General features: G+C 41.7%; 1 protein-coding gene across 1 annotated transcript in view; it reads right to left on the minus strand.

Annotated features, from left to right (window-relative positions):
• Positions 1 to 16,644, minus strand: part of ROR2 (receptor tyrosine kinase like orphan receptor 2) — a 154,224-nt gene that overhangs the window by 10,783 nt on the left and 126,797 nt on the right. The window lies entirely within an intron of this gene.

Below are 16,644 nucleotides of genomic sequence, written 5' to 3' on the forward strand. Positions count from 1 at the left end.
ATTAAAATATGGGATAATTTAAACTCTGAATTAGGTAAACAGGTAAAAAGTAATCAAGGTTTTAACCTCTCTTCCTCTTTTCTCTAGTTAGAGTCTATGCCAAATTCCTCTTTCAACATATATTTTAATAAATTTTTCAATTCAGTGAGGCTTTGGGCCAGATTTTACTCCCTTACATCAACACAAACACTTTGGCATGAAAGCACTAGCCTTAAGGCTCAGTGGCTCAACACATCGTCCCCTCCGGCTGAGCTGGAGATCATAACTGCTTAGCACTGAAAGGGGCTTCAGAGTGAGAGTACTCTCAGAGTTCATATTCAGTATGCCACATGTTTCCTCTGGCACAGCATAGCTTCTGTGCAAGGATTCACTAGCCTGATGGATTCACATCATGTCATTCACTGCCCAAAAGAGACATAAAACATAGTACAGAAAGCTGTGACTCTAGAATAATCTTAGGACACCCAAAACCTTAACCAGCTTTTGTAGCTAAACAATCAGTTTAAAACTCTGAGGCACCCCTCTGATATAGGCAATTTTTGAAGAATTATTTCACTACTCTTTCAGTACTTCATTATCTAATCGTAGACTCAGCTAGGTTAGAAAAGACTTTTAAGATCATCAAGTCCAACCACTAAATCATGTCACCGAGGGCCTCATCTACACAGTTCTTGAGCACTTCCCAGGACGGTGATTCTACCAGTTCCCTGGGCAGCCTTTTCAATGCCTTATCACCCTTTCAGTGAACAAATTTTTCTAAATACCCAGTCTAAATCTCCCTGGATATCTATACCTGTTTCGGTCATGCGTGTTTCCACTTCTTTTGCAAATGCCTTTACCCTTCCTTAGGGTGCCACATGAGCAGGGCAAAGCAGCCAGTGAATATATGTTAAAACACATAACTTCGGCTGGCCAAATTGGCATGAAAACCTGCTGCCTGACAACAGCTAACCATGAGGAGCCACTCACTCAACACCTACACAGTACCAAGTGCGGCCCATTATTTCCAATATCTTACTCTGTCTCAGGAGCCTCTTCTCACTTCTCTTTAGTGCACCTCCATGATAAAGCTCATCTCTTCAGGGAAATCCTACCAGTATTTCTTAAAGTATAAACTCTTTGGCAGCGAAAGAATGGGCAGGACTGCTCACACAGTGTAGACAAAAGCTGTAACCATTGATCACTACTTGAGCAACACCGTTCCCTTTCCTCCCAGAAAGACAATGACTTTAGCAAGACCCAATCCACCACACAGCTGCTAGATAAACCATGGTTGTATGAAGTGTATCATACAGTTGTTGTCCTGATCTGGCCTTTATTTCCTATCACAGTATGATTGTTAAGTATTCATAAAGCAACATTTTGTCTACAAACTCTGAAACAAGTTCTGCTTCCAACAAAGATATGTAAGTTTTTTATTATGGTGGGTTAAGTAAAGGAGGAGTCTTTCAGGATCAATTAATTCCTGCAGTGAAATTATTTCACTCTCATAAAACCCCCTCTACTTTTGCAACCGTTGCATCATGGCTGAAGGGACAAAAATATCAAAGCATTCTGTCTGTGCCTATGATCCTTGTGTTTTATGATCCTCAACCACCTCAGTAGGAAGTCAGCAATTCCCATAAGAAGCTGAATGCATATGAAACCTCTATTTGACCTCCTGCTCAAGAGTAAATTCATACCCCTATCATGCAGAACAAAGTCTGTAATGTATCTAACTGAAACTATACCTCACACTTCGATTCTTAGTGCAGAGCAATCTTGCCAGCACAAAAAAAATGTCACAACCCAACACCCCAAAACCAACAATAACAAAAACCCAACCAAAAACTATAAAAAAATAGCACTCCAAACAGCATGGGTTTGGTGAAAAATGCTGTGCGATCTCTTGCTTAGCTCAGTTTATTTATTTCTGTAAACAAGCTTTTAAATACAGCTTAGATACTATATATACACACATATGCTTTCCTCTCCCATGTTGTAGTCAACTGCTGATTAAACTAAACTGGATATGACCATTACCATGGATGCAAGCAAATGTAAACAGTAACCTGATGTTAGATACTCTAACAGAAGCTGGGCTGTTACTCTACATGCATCTTTGTCAGGTCAGAAAACTCAGCGAATACCATTTGACTAATAGCAATGTTGAGGGACAAAATTACATCAGTCCTTTTAGGAAAATAGTTAATTTCAATAAAGCTACAGAAATAGCAGCATTTACAGTTTCCTTACAGATTACTCTTACCCTCAGCTACATGTACACTCAGCACATGGCAAAACATCCGCAGCAAAAAGCGACATGGGGTGAATCTGATAAAACAGTGCAGGTGCAGTGTCACACTCAGTTCAAATAGGAATCTTTGGAACCATGTGCAGCTTTGATTCCTGCTCCAAACCACATGACAGCAATTCAGCCACTGTTCAGAGCAAGAGTTAAAAGCTGTTGAAAATAGGTAGAAATACTGACTCTTCAATTTCCTGCTATTTGAGCTGTAAATTCAGCTCAAGAACCGTGGTAAAAGCAGATATCTGAATCCACAAGAGGGATCCAAAAGAGTTCAGTTTGTTCCGATTGCAGGATTCCTACATGCTAACTGCCATAGGTGCTTTTTTACCTTTGTTCTTTGCTGGTTTGCTCTGAATGTTTCAAGATGGCATTACCTTTTCTCACTAGTGATTTCATTCCATTTTTTATATAACATTTTTGTTTTGTTTGTTTTACAAAATAGAGTCAGGAACATCATAAGCATTGATCATCTTTTTTTCACCTTTGTGGAGGGCAGTATTTCCAGGCAGCCCACCTGGAAAGCAGCACACAATTAGAGTGGAGGTAAGTTTTTTTTGTCTTAGTTAGAGAACTCTCCTCCCAACTACTTGTCAGATGTATGACCGGACTTTGGACTTAAAATCATAGAGAATCTGACAGACCCTAAAATCACAACTTCCATTTCTTAAGATCAATGCCATTATTTTTCAATGCCCATAAGGTGATCTTCGGCCAGAATAATAAAGTTAAGATCTAGCTTTTTTAATATAAAGCTAAAGCAGGAGAACCTTTTATTTCAGGCATGGACAAGTAATACCAAAACATTCATACTACTTTTATATACAACATGGAGTGTCTCTAAGATTGAACAGGCTTAACAGGTCTGGAAACATCTTAAAGATGATAAGATATTTAGAAGTCCATTTTCACACAGGCACTTCACCACCTGATTATACACAATCCGCCTTTAGTTTTGTGGGCAGAAGTCTGGATGAGATAGAGAATTAACCATACAGGCAATGTAGAAGAAATACACAGGTTCAGTGGTATGGTGCCAGTTCAATCTCTTCCCTCTAACAAAAATCGTAATTTCTAGGGACATCTGGGCCTATAAAGGAAGTGCTGGAAGAACCATATGCCTCTTCCTCTTTATAGGAATAAAACCCAGGAGGCATGAATAGGAATCTCTCTAGATGGTGGTCATGCAGAACTTCCATACAGTAGGTGGATATCTGCTCTAGAAGTACGTGCAGAGATTTCTAGGTTTATTAAATGTGCTGCAAAAGCATACATACTTCGCCATCCCCCCCCTTGCATTAAGTTTTACTTTAATTTCACATGTGACAGAGAAAGAACACTGAAGAAAAGACTATGAAAGAAAATACCTAGGAAACAAAAAGGCTTTTCTTATTGGAAAATCTGAAATGATGAAAAAACACATCTGTATGATTCACACTGTACCGTAACTACGTAGCACAACCCATTGTATGTGACTGTCACATCTGATCAGTCCAGACAGCATATGAAACAAAAAGTCTCAGTTGATAAAAGGCAATTGTGGAAAATGTTCAACACTAAAATCATTGTAAGCATGTAAGTCTGATAAGGGCTTTCAGTATGTATTTGATGCCCCTGATAACACAGTAAATGAAGACCTAGTGATTTTGCTCAAAACAGAGAAACACATGAAGGTGTTTCAATCTTAAGCAAGGGTTCATAAAGAGAATTCTGAAAGCAGTTTAGAGGTACTAGATATTTATTCTCTTCCAATATAGGGTTTTCTTCTGACTGCATCCCACAAAAAACTTACAAAGACAACAGAAATCCATTAAGATAAATCTATGTTCCTGAAAATAAAAAACCCCAAAAACAACACTGTGCATCAGCCACAAAAAGAACTTCAGAAATTCTCCAGAAAACTCAGAAAGAACTTTTTTTTAATTGAATAAACTGAAAAAGAAAACTAACTTAGTATGTCTAACCCTTGTAATAAAAAAAAAAGGAAAAAAAATTAAAATTACAAGTTAAGAACAGTTTCTTTTAAGATTTTAAATAATAAATTTAGAAGTTATTTGGAGGGATACATCCTCAGCTTACACTTTACCAAAGTAAATGATACTATGCCAATTCATAGAATATAACAGGATATTCCAGAAGCTAGTTTTTTAAAAAAAAAGATACTGAAAACTTTGTTACAGCAAACTAAGTGCAGTTTAAATTTCCTGTAAAATTTACCACAACAAATAACAAACCTGAAGTTTTGACCTTCTTTCATATTGACCAGGGATTAAACAGCTTTTAATTAAAAACTAAAAACTGTTAAATACTGAGAAAGCACATTATGACTCCTCCCTCCCATATTCCATTCCAAGTGAAATGGCAAAGCAAGGCCAAGTGCACAGAAAACCACAGTTAAGACAGTGACAGACAAAGGAAAGGATAAATGATTTATGCCATATTATTTGCTACGGGTAAAGAAATACAACATCTGGTATATAGTCACTTGTCTTGAGGGAAAGTCTCAGAGTTTTTGATGGCTACAGCTTGAAAACTGATGGCAGAAGCTGTGTAAAAAGAGTAATTTTGATCGACAGTAAGATCAGAGGGAAAAGGACAGGCATCAGATTTCAGATTACGAGTTTACTTAGCCCAGTATGTGGCTACTTCATAAACGTAAAGCACACAAGCTAAATGACCTACAACACAAAGAATAAAAGGAATAAAGGGCTTATGTTTAATCAAAGAGAGCAAATCACTGTGACTTGAGGGAAGGGCATTATAAAGAGCTGTAGTAAAACATCAGGAATTTCTGGTTTTAGCATACATATATATTCATGGTTTGTTTATACTGCACCTCAAAGAGGACCTCTTATAACCTGGCACTACGGCCCTTGTAATTTGTTACCCTTAACTCTTGACATGTATCATATCATACTGCTGGGGAGCAAACTGACTCACAAGGGGATCACTTTTCAATGGCTAAAATGAGTTCACAGCTCCAAATATTCACTCCCTCCCACTGAAACATGTCAGAGAGAAGATCAGAGAGAAGAGAAACACACTACTCTTGTCATATGCCATATCACATCCATAAAATGCCTCCTGTAAAAAACACAGTGAATTTATATTAATGTTACTATAGAAAAATACTAGGTAATTTCCAGCCAGGTTTTTATATCTACTTTTCAGGGAAAATATAAAATAAAACTCTTGTTTCAGAATTAATTATAAATTGTCAAGAGTGCTGCCTTTTAAAGTAATAGTTACAATAGGCTATGAAATTGCCTTTGCTCATAGGCCTCCTGTTGTGCACAGAAGATCAATGGAAGTTTTACTACTGACACTGAAGGCAACAGGGTGACGGAATATTAGATGAAAGAAAAGAATGATATTTTTTCAAAACCAGTATTTTATTCATCTATTGAGAAGGGCTTGACTAATGCCAAGTGCTCCTAACATCACCCATAACTTCTGCCCATACAGGGCAGAAATTCAGTAAAGTGCATAAAATGGGTTTGAAGTTTTAATGAAGCTTCCGGATACACAGGAAAACCTAAAAAAATCACCCCAGCCAACGAACCAAAACAAAAACCAAACCAACCCAACCAAAACAAAACAACAAAACCCCACAAACCCACAAACAAAACCCTCAAACAAAGCCAAAAACCCCACAAACCAAAAAATCCACAAGCCGTAAAAAACCAAACCCCCACACCTGCACATCTGTGTCCTGACTGCTGAAGCCAAGAAGCAAAAGGACAGTAAGGACAGCTTTACTGCTGCATTAACCCCCTGCCTGAATGGAGGCATCCCATGCCCACTCTGTGGGAGAAGGGCACAGGCTTACTGCACTACCTGTATCCATGCTCTGAACAACCAACTTCATTCTCTGACTAAAGGGTTATCTGCAAATAACCTGACCTTCCAGCACATAAAATCATTGTTTGCACATCTTCACTGACATTTAAAGATCATGGATCCTGGGATATCAGAAAATAGTAGTAAACACCTCAAAGAGAACTTCACTATAATAGGAGATGGATGCAAAAACTTTTCCCATAAACTAAAGGAATGAAATAAACAGTATCAGAAAAGAAGGGGACTCTAGTGTTAAAAAGTCAAACACTAACAGCTGAGGGAATTTATATAAATAGTCATAGCTCACTTGAAGTTAATGGACCTGTGACAATTTACACTCACCAGCTATATGGCCCATAACTTTGCTACCAGATACTTACTGAATGTAACAACGGACCCCTAAAGCAACATTCCCTTACATCTAGCATGCAAATCAGACAAATATTAACAAACAGCATTTCTTTTTGTGCATTTTATCTGAAAAGTAGTACATAACAAATCCCTAAAAAAAAGTACATAAAATCATATTTGCTGAACACAGCAACTGTGCTGCATTTGAGTTTAATACTTGGCTGCTAGTTCCTAGAAACTACATTGTGAACTGAAACTCCAGATTCATTGTCTAAGATCAGTAAAAAATAGCAGTTGATCTTTATTCCATTGATTCTACTAAATGATGCGTTTGTTAATATTAGTCATAGGACCTGAGGCACCATTAACAGATAAAGCAATTCATGGAAATGTCATTAGTAAAAACATAGCTGCAAATGGACTTAGTGTTTGTGACAAACTAGAAGATAGAAAGTTGTTTGTGAAACAGCAACTTGTAAGCAATCATCTCATTTTTTTAGCCTATTTCAGTTATTTCCACAAAGGATTATAAAATCAGTGGTTTTAAACACAAAATTCAGGCTCTAAAGTCTGTCTCTAAAATATAGCCCAAATAATGTTTCAAACATATATTCTGATGTTACCATGAAAGGAATATGCAAGGTATTTAAAAAGCATTTAAACACAAGAAAGGGGAACACATATCAATTGGGTTTATGCATATGCTTTTGCTGAATCATAAACCAAATCGCTTTCCTCACCAGTCATTGCCTTAAATGGATGTCAGCAATCCTAGCTGAGCTGTGTCCTTGCTAAAAGATACCATGTTCAATTATATAAGTGGATAAAATCAATGGAAAATGGTATTGCTCTCCTTTCACAGAATCATCCTCCATCACTCCTGTATCATGAAAAACACACAACCTTCACTAGCAAAGTCTTTTAGTCAGTTCTCCAGGATAAAGGGGAGGACCGTAAAAAGGCCAGGTGGATTTGGCAAGTTAAAAAATGTTTAGAACAGTGGTGGAATAGTCAGGAGTTTGGGTATTTAGGACATGGGACTCGATTTTGGAGGCCAGGTCTACTGGGGCCTGGTGGAGCTGGTCTTAATGAAGGCTAAGTGGTTTTGGTAGGAGGCTTGTCAGGCTGGTCAAGAAAGTTTTAAACTAGATGTGTTGGGGGAGAGGGGCAACATTCCATCCCAACACACCCAGTCAGTTGCCAGCACCTATAACAAACATTTGGAGCAATGTACAGATATTTCAGCCACTCCAGCCAATGAGCCGGCTTCACTTGAAGCTCAGCTCAGATGCCTCTATACAAATGCCCGTAGCATGGGGAACAAAGAAGAGGAATTAGAGATGTGTGCACGTCTATGGGGGTATGATATAATAGGCATCACAGAAACATGGCGGGATGCCTCCTATGACTGGAGTGTTGGAATGGAAGACTATATGCTTTTTAGAAAAGACAGGCCTGGCAGATGGGAAGGGAGAACAGCTGTGGGGGGACATTACTATGGGGATCTGTTACAGACCGCCTGATCAAGAGGACTCTGTTGATGAAGCGCTCTATAGGCAGACAGGAACAGCCTTGTGCTTGCAGGCCCTTGTCTTCATGGGAGACTTCAACCACCCTGATATCTGTTGGAGGTATGGTACAGCCTGGCACAAGAAATCAAGGAGGTTCCTCGCTCATGTGGAAGATAACTTCCTTCTGCAAGTAATAGAGGAGCCCACAAGGAGAGATGCCATGCTTGACCTTGTGCTCAACAACAGAAAGGGGCTGGTTGGAAATGTGACACTCCCTGGCAGCCTTGGTTGTAGCTATCATGAGATGGTCAAGTTCAAGATCCTCAGGACAGTGAGAAGAGCATGCAGCAAACTCACTGCCCTGGGCTTCAAGAGAGCAGACTTTGACCTCTTCAGGAACTTGCTTAGTAAGGTTCCATGGGGAATAGCCTTAGAGGGGGGGGGTCCAAGACTGTTGGTTGATATTCAAGGATCACCTCCTGCAAGCTCAGGACTGTTGCGTCCTGACTAGAAGGAAGTGCAGCAGGAGGGCCAGGAGACCTCCTTGGATGCATAAGGAGCTGCTGAGGAAACTCCAAGGGAAAAAAGAGGCTTATAAAAGGTGGAAGCAAGGAAAGGTGGCCTGGGAAAATACAGGGATGTTGTCTGGGAAGCTAGGGACCAGGTTAGGAAAGCTAAGGCCTGTTAGAATTAAACTTGGCTATCGATATGAAAGATAACAGGAAGGGATTCTACAGGTACACTGCAAATAAAAGACATAGTAGGGACAACATGGGCCCTCTCTGGAAGCTATCAGGAGAACTGGCTACCCTGGATTTGAAGAAGGATGAGGTTATCAGTGACTTCTTTGCCTCAGCCTTCACTGGCAAATACTCTGACCACACCACCCAAGTCTTGGAAGGCAGACGCAGGGACTGTTATTAGCCCACTGTAGCAGAGGATCTCATTTGGAACGCACAGCCCCACACGTGTTGGTGCCTCAGAAAGAGTCCTTTAGACAATGCCCTTAATATGCTTTAACTTAATACATTTTTTTTAATACATTTTTTTAACTTAATACATTTTTTTTAATACATTTTTTTTCTCTGAGCTGCCCAAACCTGAGCACCTGCTGGTGATCTGGAATTTGTAGATGAAGAAGGTTTTGAGCTTGATCAGAGCATGCTGAGTGACCTTGCCTCTTTAGTGAACTGACCTTGAGCGGGAGGGACAGAACGACAAGAGCGCAGGCAGAGTGTAAAGGAAGGAACTTGGAAAAGAGGTTGAGGAGGAGAGGAAGGTGACGAGAGACCAACCAACCAATTGAAAGTTTGTGTTGTGCGCGTGGACAGCAATGATTAACCAATTGCACTGTAGCCTTGGGTGCGTGAACAGAATCGTCATGTACGTAACTGTTGTAATCTTGAATAAAGGGTCTTTTTGGTTCTTCAGATACCAGAGTCCATGCAATTAATCACAAATGGCGCCCAACGTGGGGCACGAGTGTGGACGATAGAGCACCGGTGGAGAGCTGACCAAATGAGCAAGCAGCGGACCAGAGACCTGCTGTCCGGGGACCACGCCAGCAAGCAGCGGACCAGAGAGCTGCTGTCAGGGGACCACACCAGCAAGCAGCGGACCAGAGAGCTGCTGTCAGGGGACCACGCGAGCAAGCAGCAGACCAGAGAGCTACCGCCCGGGGACATAACGTAGTGCCGTTGAGGTGAGCAGTCAGGACGATGTGATCTCAGCTTTCGACTGAGGAGAAGTCAATTGTCACCTTATTGTTAAAGCTCTTAGCCAAACAAGGGGATTTCATTTTGATGAAAAAGCAGTTTGGTCCCTTTTATCCTGTTTAAAGGGGCAGGGGCTGACCGCAGATTCTGCTACAGCCTTCCAATTACGCATTTGGGAACAAGCAAAGGAAAAGCTGTGGGATGCTGCTTCTCGAGGGGATAAAAGAGCAGTGCTGTTAATGACAGCTTGGCGTTTAACATATAAGGTGTTGAAGAGGGTTCATCATCATACCAGTGACCCTGGTAAATCTACAGCAGCTCCTGTCGCTGTGGGGGCACTGGCTTCCACTAAAGCCTCTAGCCCTGACCCTCCTCTGGAGCCTGTCGAATCTGTGCAGACCGCCAGCGCTGCCTCTGTCTTTTCCGTGTTGAAGCAGTTAACGATAGATGAGACAGGGGACTACGATCCTGCTGCTCACTGGGGCCCTCTTCAACACCAAGCTACAGCTGAAGGAGAACTGGTGAATTCAACATTCCCTGTAGTTTTTCGTAATCAGGCACCTAACACACGGGAGCCCAATGCAATGGGAACTGGTAAAGGAGCTTAGAAAAACAATAATGCAATATGGCCTGGCATTGCCTTTTACATACAGCTTATTACAAACAGCCACAAAAGGTGAACTCATGACTCCTTTTGATCCATTGGCTCTGGCTGACTTAATTTTTACACCCACGCAAAAGGCGCTCTTCAGGATGCATTGGCAAGAAGCTTGTGATGCAGCAGCAACTGAAAACTTGAGCCGGTGGTTGAGTTGTCCTCTGGTAGGGGTGGGCATTCCACAGCTTATGGGAGAACCACCAGTAGCAACCCCAAAATTGCAAGCCTGCTTGGCTCCAGAAATCCTACAGCAGCCTGCCGACTTAGCTCTCCAAGCTATGCTAAAGGCTCCAGATACGGGAAAGATGTCAAAAGCATTTAGAAGTATCCAGCAGGGCATGGATGAGACATATATGCAGTTTACTGATCGCCTCCACCATGCAGTAGATAAGCAGGTAGAATGCAAAGTGGCTAAGGAGGCGCTACTGCTCAATTTGGCAATTGAAAATGTGAATCCAGACTGTAAGAACATTTTGCAAACTTTAAAAAATCCATCAGTCGTAGACAGGACCTTTGGGGGATGGGTTTAGTGCCTTATTCTTAGGACAATCAAGTGTGATGCTCCAAGGGTTGTTTGTATTACCAGGTGTTATTGATTCAGATTATTTTGGCCAAATTCAAGCCATGGTCTGGACCGCAACTCTTCCAGTACATGTACGGCGAGGGGAACGCATTTGCCAACTAATTCTTTTCTGTGGCTACACTATTAACATGGATCCTGGTGGGATACATGGGTTGGGTGGATTTGGGTCCACAGGGAAACAGGCTATTTATTGGGCACAGAGACTGGAGAAACATAGGCCTATGGTAGAGTGTATCTTGCGAGAAAATAAGGGTAAACCAACACAAGTCAAACTTAAGGAGTTAATTGATAGAAGTGTGGACGTCACGGTTATTGGGGCCCATTTTTGGCCAAGCACTTGGAACACTGTTCAATCACAAACAGACCTGACTGGTATCGGAGGCATGTCATCATCACGACAGAGTGCAGAAGTGATACAGCTAATCTACCCGGAGGGGCAGGTTGCAACTGCTTGTCCCTATATTGCCAATTGTCCTTTTAATCTATGGGGGCGAGATGCATTGAGTATGTGGGGAGTAACTCTGAGTGCGGATGCCCGACCTTTTGAGAGGGGGTCACAGATCACCTTCAGCCTCTAAAACTCACATGGCTAATGGAACAACTGGTGTGGGTGGATCAGTGGCCCCTACCTCATGAAAAGGCCAAAGCATTAAGAGAGGTGGTACAGGAACAGTTACAATTAAATCATATTGTTCCTACCACAAGTCCATGGAACACTCCTGTTTCTGTGATCAGAAAGAAATCAGGTAAATGGCGATTACTGCATGATTTGCGTGCATTCAATGCAGTAATCCAAGACATGGGAGCAGTTCAACCGGGTACGCCATCTCCCACAGTGTTACCCCCTATTGGGATATTGTTGTTATGGATTTAAAGGATTCTTTTTTTACCATCCCTCTCCGTGAAGCAGGCGCCCCATGATTTGCATTTGCTGTACAATCTATCAATCAACAAGCCCCAGTGGAACGATATCATTGGACAGTCCTTTCACAGGACATGAAAAATAGTCTTACACTCTGTCAATTATATGTAGCTTCAGCTTTATAAAAAGTAAGACAACACTTTCCACAGCTAATTTGCTATCGTTATATGGATGATATTCTCTTGGCTGGCTGGCCCTGAGCCACAACAATTAGAGCCCATGATTCAGTTTACTAAAATCTGTTTGGAAGAGCAGGGGCTAGTAATAGCCCGGGGAAAAAATACAGAAACAAGCACCCTGGAAATATCTGGGCTGGAAAATTTTAGTAAAGACAATTCAACCACAATCAATTCAGCTCAATGTTAACATCAGGATACTAAATGACGTACAGAAATTAGTTGTCTCTATCAGCTGGGTGCACACACTATTGGGCATTGGTAATGAAACATTGGCTCCACTGTTTGCATTGTTGAAAGGGGATGCTTATCTGTCATCACCAAGACAACTCACTCCAGAGGCTAAGAAAACCCTAACTAGAACAGCTCACCGTGTGAGTCCAATGCACTCCATAACCTTATATATCCTCCAGGGGCCATGCCACCTTAAGGGGCTGTTAGCGCAGTGGCTCCCAGAAAATAACCATGACCCTTTAAGCATTTTGGAATGGTTATTCTTACCCCATCAATGTTCAAAGACCATAGTCACAATTTGTGAACAGCTTATATGCAAGGGACGCTTACGGACAGTTGAATTGACAGGGAAAGAATCTAATACTATATATGTCCCCCTCACGAAACATATCTTACATGGTCCGTCAGTAACAGACAGGAGCTGCAAATATCTCTTTCAGACTATTCAGGAGAAATAACCGTTCATCACCAACCACACAAGTTTCTTACCCTCATTACTGAAACTGAATTAATACACCCAATTTTATGTCAGAAGACACCTGTCCTGGGTCCAACTTATTTTACAGAGCAGCCACAGTCTGGCATGAAAACAGGGAATGGCACCACGAAGCACAAATAGCTCAGGTATCAGCTCAAGTAGTAGAAGTAGCAGCCGTTGATTTTGCTTTTCAACACTGCCATAGGCCAATGAATCTGGTCACTGATTCACAGTATATCGCAGGAGTTGTACCTAGACTCGACTGCTCGTGGCTAAAAGAAGCCACAAATTCAAATTTATTCTATTATCTTAAGTTGCTTTGGATATTAATCAGTCAGCGAATGCAACCATATTATGTTTTGCACATCCGCAATCACACCAATTTGCCTGGATTTATAGCAGAGGACAATGCTTGAGCCGATCGCCTTACAGCAGTGCTTCAAACCACCACCCTACCAAACCAATCTGAGCAAGCCAGACTATCACATACATTTTTCCACCATTCAGCACATTCCTTGAAACGACAATTTGCGCTATCCTGGGCAGAAGCCCATGCCATTGTCCAGACCTGCTCTGATTGCCAACCTTTTGCTACCTCCCTAACAGAGACATAAACCCAGGAGGTCTAAAAGCCCTGCAAATTTGGCAATCAGATGTCATGCACATTTCTGAATTTGGCCATCAATGGCATGTTCATGTCTCTATCGACACCTTTTCTCATACTATCTGGGCTACCACGGAATCAGGAGAAAAAGGGCGAGATATGACATTGGGGTGGAGCCTTTGCCATTTTAGGTATACCACAACAAATCAAAACAGACAATGGTCCCGGTTATATTAGTTCCTGTGTCCAAACTTTTCTTAAGTCTTCGGGGCGTGAAACATATTACTGGCATCCCTCATTCACCACAAGGCCAGGCCATCACTGAACACACACATCAAACACTAAAAACAAGTGTTTTAGAAAAACAAAAAAGGGGAATGCAAAGGGAATCCCCCCAATGAAAGCCGTATATATGCTGAATCATCTAGCCCTTAGTGAGGGACAACAAAACCCTGCTATTGTTCGCCACTTTATCTCCCTTGGTGGTGGTACAGAACATATGTTATCCAAATCTTACCCCAAAGTATGGGTCAAATCTCCAGTTAATTTTAAATGGGTAGGACCTTTTCCTTTAATAACCTGGGGATGAGGGTATGCTTGTGTCTCTACAGATCATGGCCCTCGATGGATGCCTGCGAGGATGGTTCGTCCTGCTTTGGCTCCTGACACTGAATTTGATGTGGATTCCTCCTCAAAGGAAAACTATGGTACGGATTACCCTGGCCAACGTAACACACCAAGATGCTTTGTGCCTTGCAACTGCCTTGCCGGGAAATCCTTTTTCTATGTGCCTTGTGGGAATTCCATTGGAGAACTGGCCAACATGGAGCCAAGCCCGCGGCCTGGTGTGGGGCTGACAGAGCTGATCACTGGGATGGGTGGATTCCATACCTGCTGTCATGGTTTAACCCCAGCCAGACAGCTTGTTCACCCACACCCACACCCCCCCCCCCCCTTACCCTCCCCCTCCTCCTGGAGGGACGGAGAGGAGAATCAGAAAGAATGCAACTCCCACAGGTTGAGATAGGAACAGCTTAGTAACTAAGGTATAACACAAATCACTACTGCTACCACCAATAATAATAATGATAAGGGAAATAACAAGGGAAGAGAATACACCACCTCATCACCAGGTGACTGATAACTCGCCCCCCAGCCTGACCAAGCACTGACCGATACCTCCTCCAACCCTGCAGTCCACCCTCCCTTCCGGGTAACTCTCAGGTACATGCTGGGCATGACGTGCTGTGGTATGGAACACCTCTTTGGTCAGTTTGGGTCAGGTGTCCTGTCTCTGCTTCCTCCCGGCTTCCCTCCTCCCTGGCAGAGCATGAGGCTCACAAAGTCCTTGGCCAAACCAAAACATCATTGTTTTCAGCTCTGTTCCCAGCTGAAAGTCAAAACGCAGCACTGCACCAGCTACCAAGAAAGAGAAAAATGACTGCTACTGCTAAAACCAGGACACCTGCCTAAGGCCACACTGAAGCCTCAAGAATTAGAATTATTAGGGCCCGTAAAAATGGACTATTGGTGTTTTTCAATTATTTAGGGACGAATCAAGCTTTGGTATGGAGTGTTAATTCCAGCTTAGCAGTATATAAAAATAGCAGCGCTTGGTGCAATTATACTTAAATATATCCTGTTCTACTAATATCCCTATAGTTTTACCCCCCAGAATGACTTTTGTTTGTGGGGATCAGGCATGATAGCAATTCCCTCACATTTAAAAGGTGGCCCATGTAGCTTAGGAAGACTAACCTTATTAACCCCAAACACATCTATTATTTTACAGCATTGTCTCCCTAGTCAAGGAAAGTGGAGTGTGCATGCATTCGATTTGGAATGTGATGATAACGTTGACTTTTGGAATTTGGGAGAATGGTGGACAGCTTCCTTTTTTGCCCCTGGTGTAGCAGCAGGGAAAACATCGGGAACATTAAACAAATTAGGCTGTTGGCTAGCTAAACAAATGCATGCAACGCTGATTGCCTTAAGCAACTTACTGATGGATGTTGGTTCTGTCCCACATGACATTTTACAAAATGGCCACCATTGACTTTTTATTGTTAGCACAAGGTCATGGTTGTGAAGATTTCGAAGGTATGTGCTGCATGAACCTGTCAGACCATTCAGAATCTATTCATAAAGCTACTCAAGATCTGAAAAAAGGAGTAACCAAATTTAAAGTAAATGATGGATTTTTTTGGATTAGGGAATCGACTTAGCTCCCTAGGACTTGGAGCATGGTTTGCATCTTTGATCAAGGCAGGCCTTATACTGTTCTTCATTGTTATTTGTATTTTAATGATTGTTCCATGTTTGTTGAGCTGTCTACAGTGCATGTTAGCAAAAATGGTCAAACAAGTGCTGTTTTTTAGAAAAACAAAAAAGGGGGAGATGTAGGTGAAGAGGGTTTCTGAATTTGATCAGAGCATGCTGAGCGACCTTGACTCTTTAGTGAGCTGACCTTGAGCGGGAGGGATGGAACAAGAGCATGGGCAGGGAGGGCGTAAAGGGAGGAACTTGGAAAAAAGAAGTTTTTAAGAATTAAAAATAAGCAGACACTTCTACTTCAGCCACTGGAAGAGGGTACAAGTAAGCAAACTTTGGCTCTGCAGCTACCCTTTGTTGGGCTGGAAACACAGGACCATGAATTGCCCAAAACTGCTGGGAGACCTGCATCCTCATCCAGCCCTCATGTAATCCCAAATTATAATTTCCTCTTACTTTCCTTCCTTTGGACGTAAAACCATTTTACGGAATATTTATCAGGCCTTAATTCCAAAGACTCCTCTTTTTTATTTTCTTTTTTTTTTCCCCTATGCATAACTAGTTAATTCTGGAATGTCACATTTTTTCATTTAAATCTGTACCCATAATGTAATATTGGGTACTGTACTGTATCTCAGGCAAAGAGAAGTAGCTTACATTCCAACGTCAGAGTTATAATTATGACTCACGTATGATGCCACACAAAACTGATTAGTTTGTTAGGCTGTAAGTAGCAATTGAACCGGTACCACAGCTCTAGAAATTAATCTAATCAGGCTCAACATTAATAAACTCTTCCTGAATCAAAACATGTAGAAAACTCAATTAGGAAATCAAATGCTTCTCCAAGTTTAGTATTTCAGCATTTAGTTCTTCATGTTAGAAACCGAGGTTCTCTATATACTGATACATCTGCCAGTCTCAATGACAGAGAATGTAAAAGTACAGTAACCATCCATTACTTGTTCTTCCTGAAGTCCCTGAGACTTGGAATTACTGACTTTGTAATATGTT

The sequence above is a fragment of the Neopsephotus bourkii genome, unplaced genomic scaffold (assembly GCF_033783945.1).
Source record: "Neopsephotus bourkii isolate Nb327-2 ecotype Australia unplaced genomic scaffold, CSIRO-AGI_Nbou_v1 NB_1441, whole genome shotgun sequence".
Lineage (NCBI taxonomy): Eukaryota > Metazoa > Chordata > Aves > Psittaciformes > Psittacidae > Neopsephotus > Neopsephotus bourkii.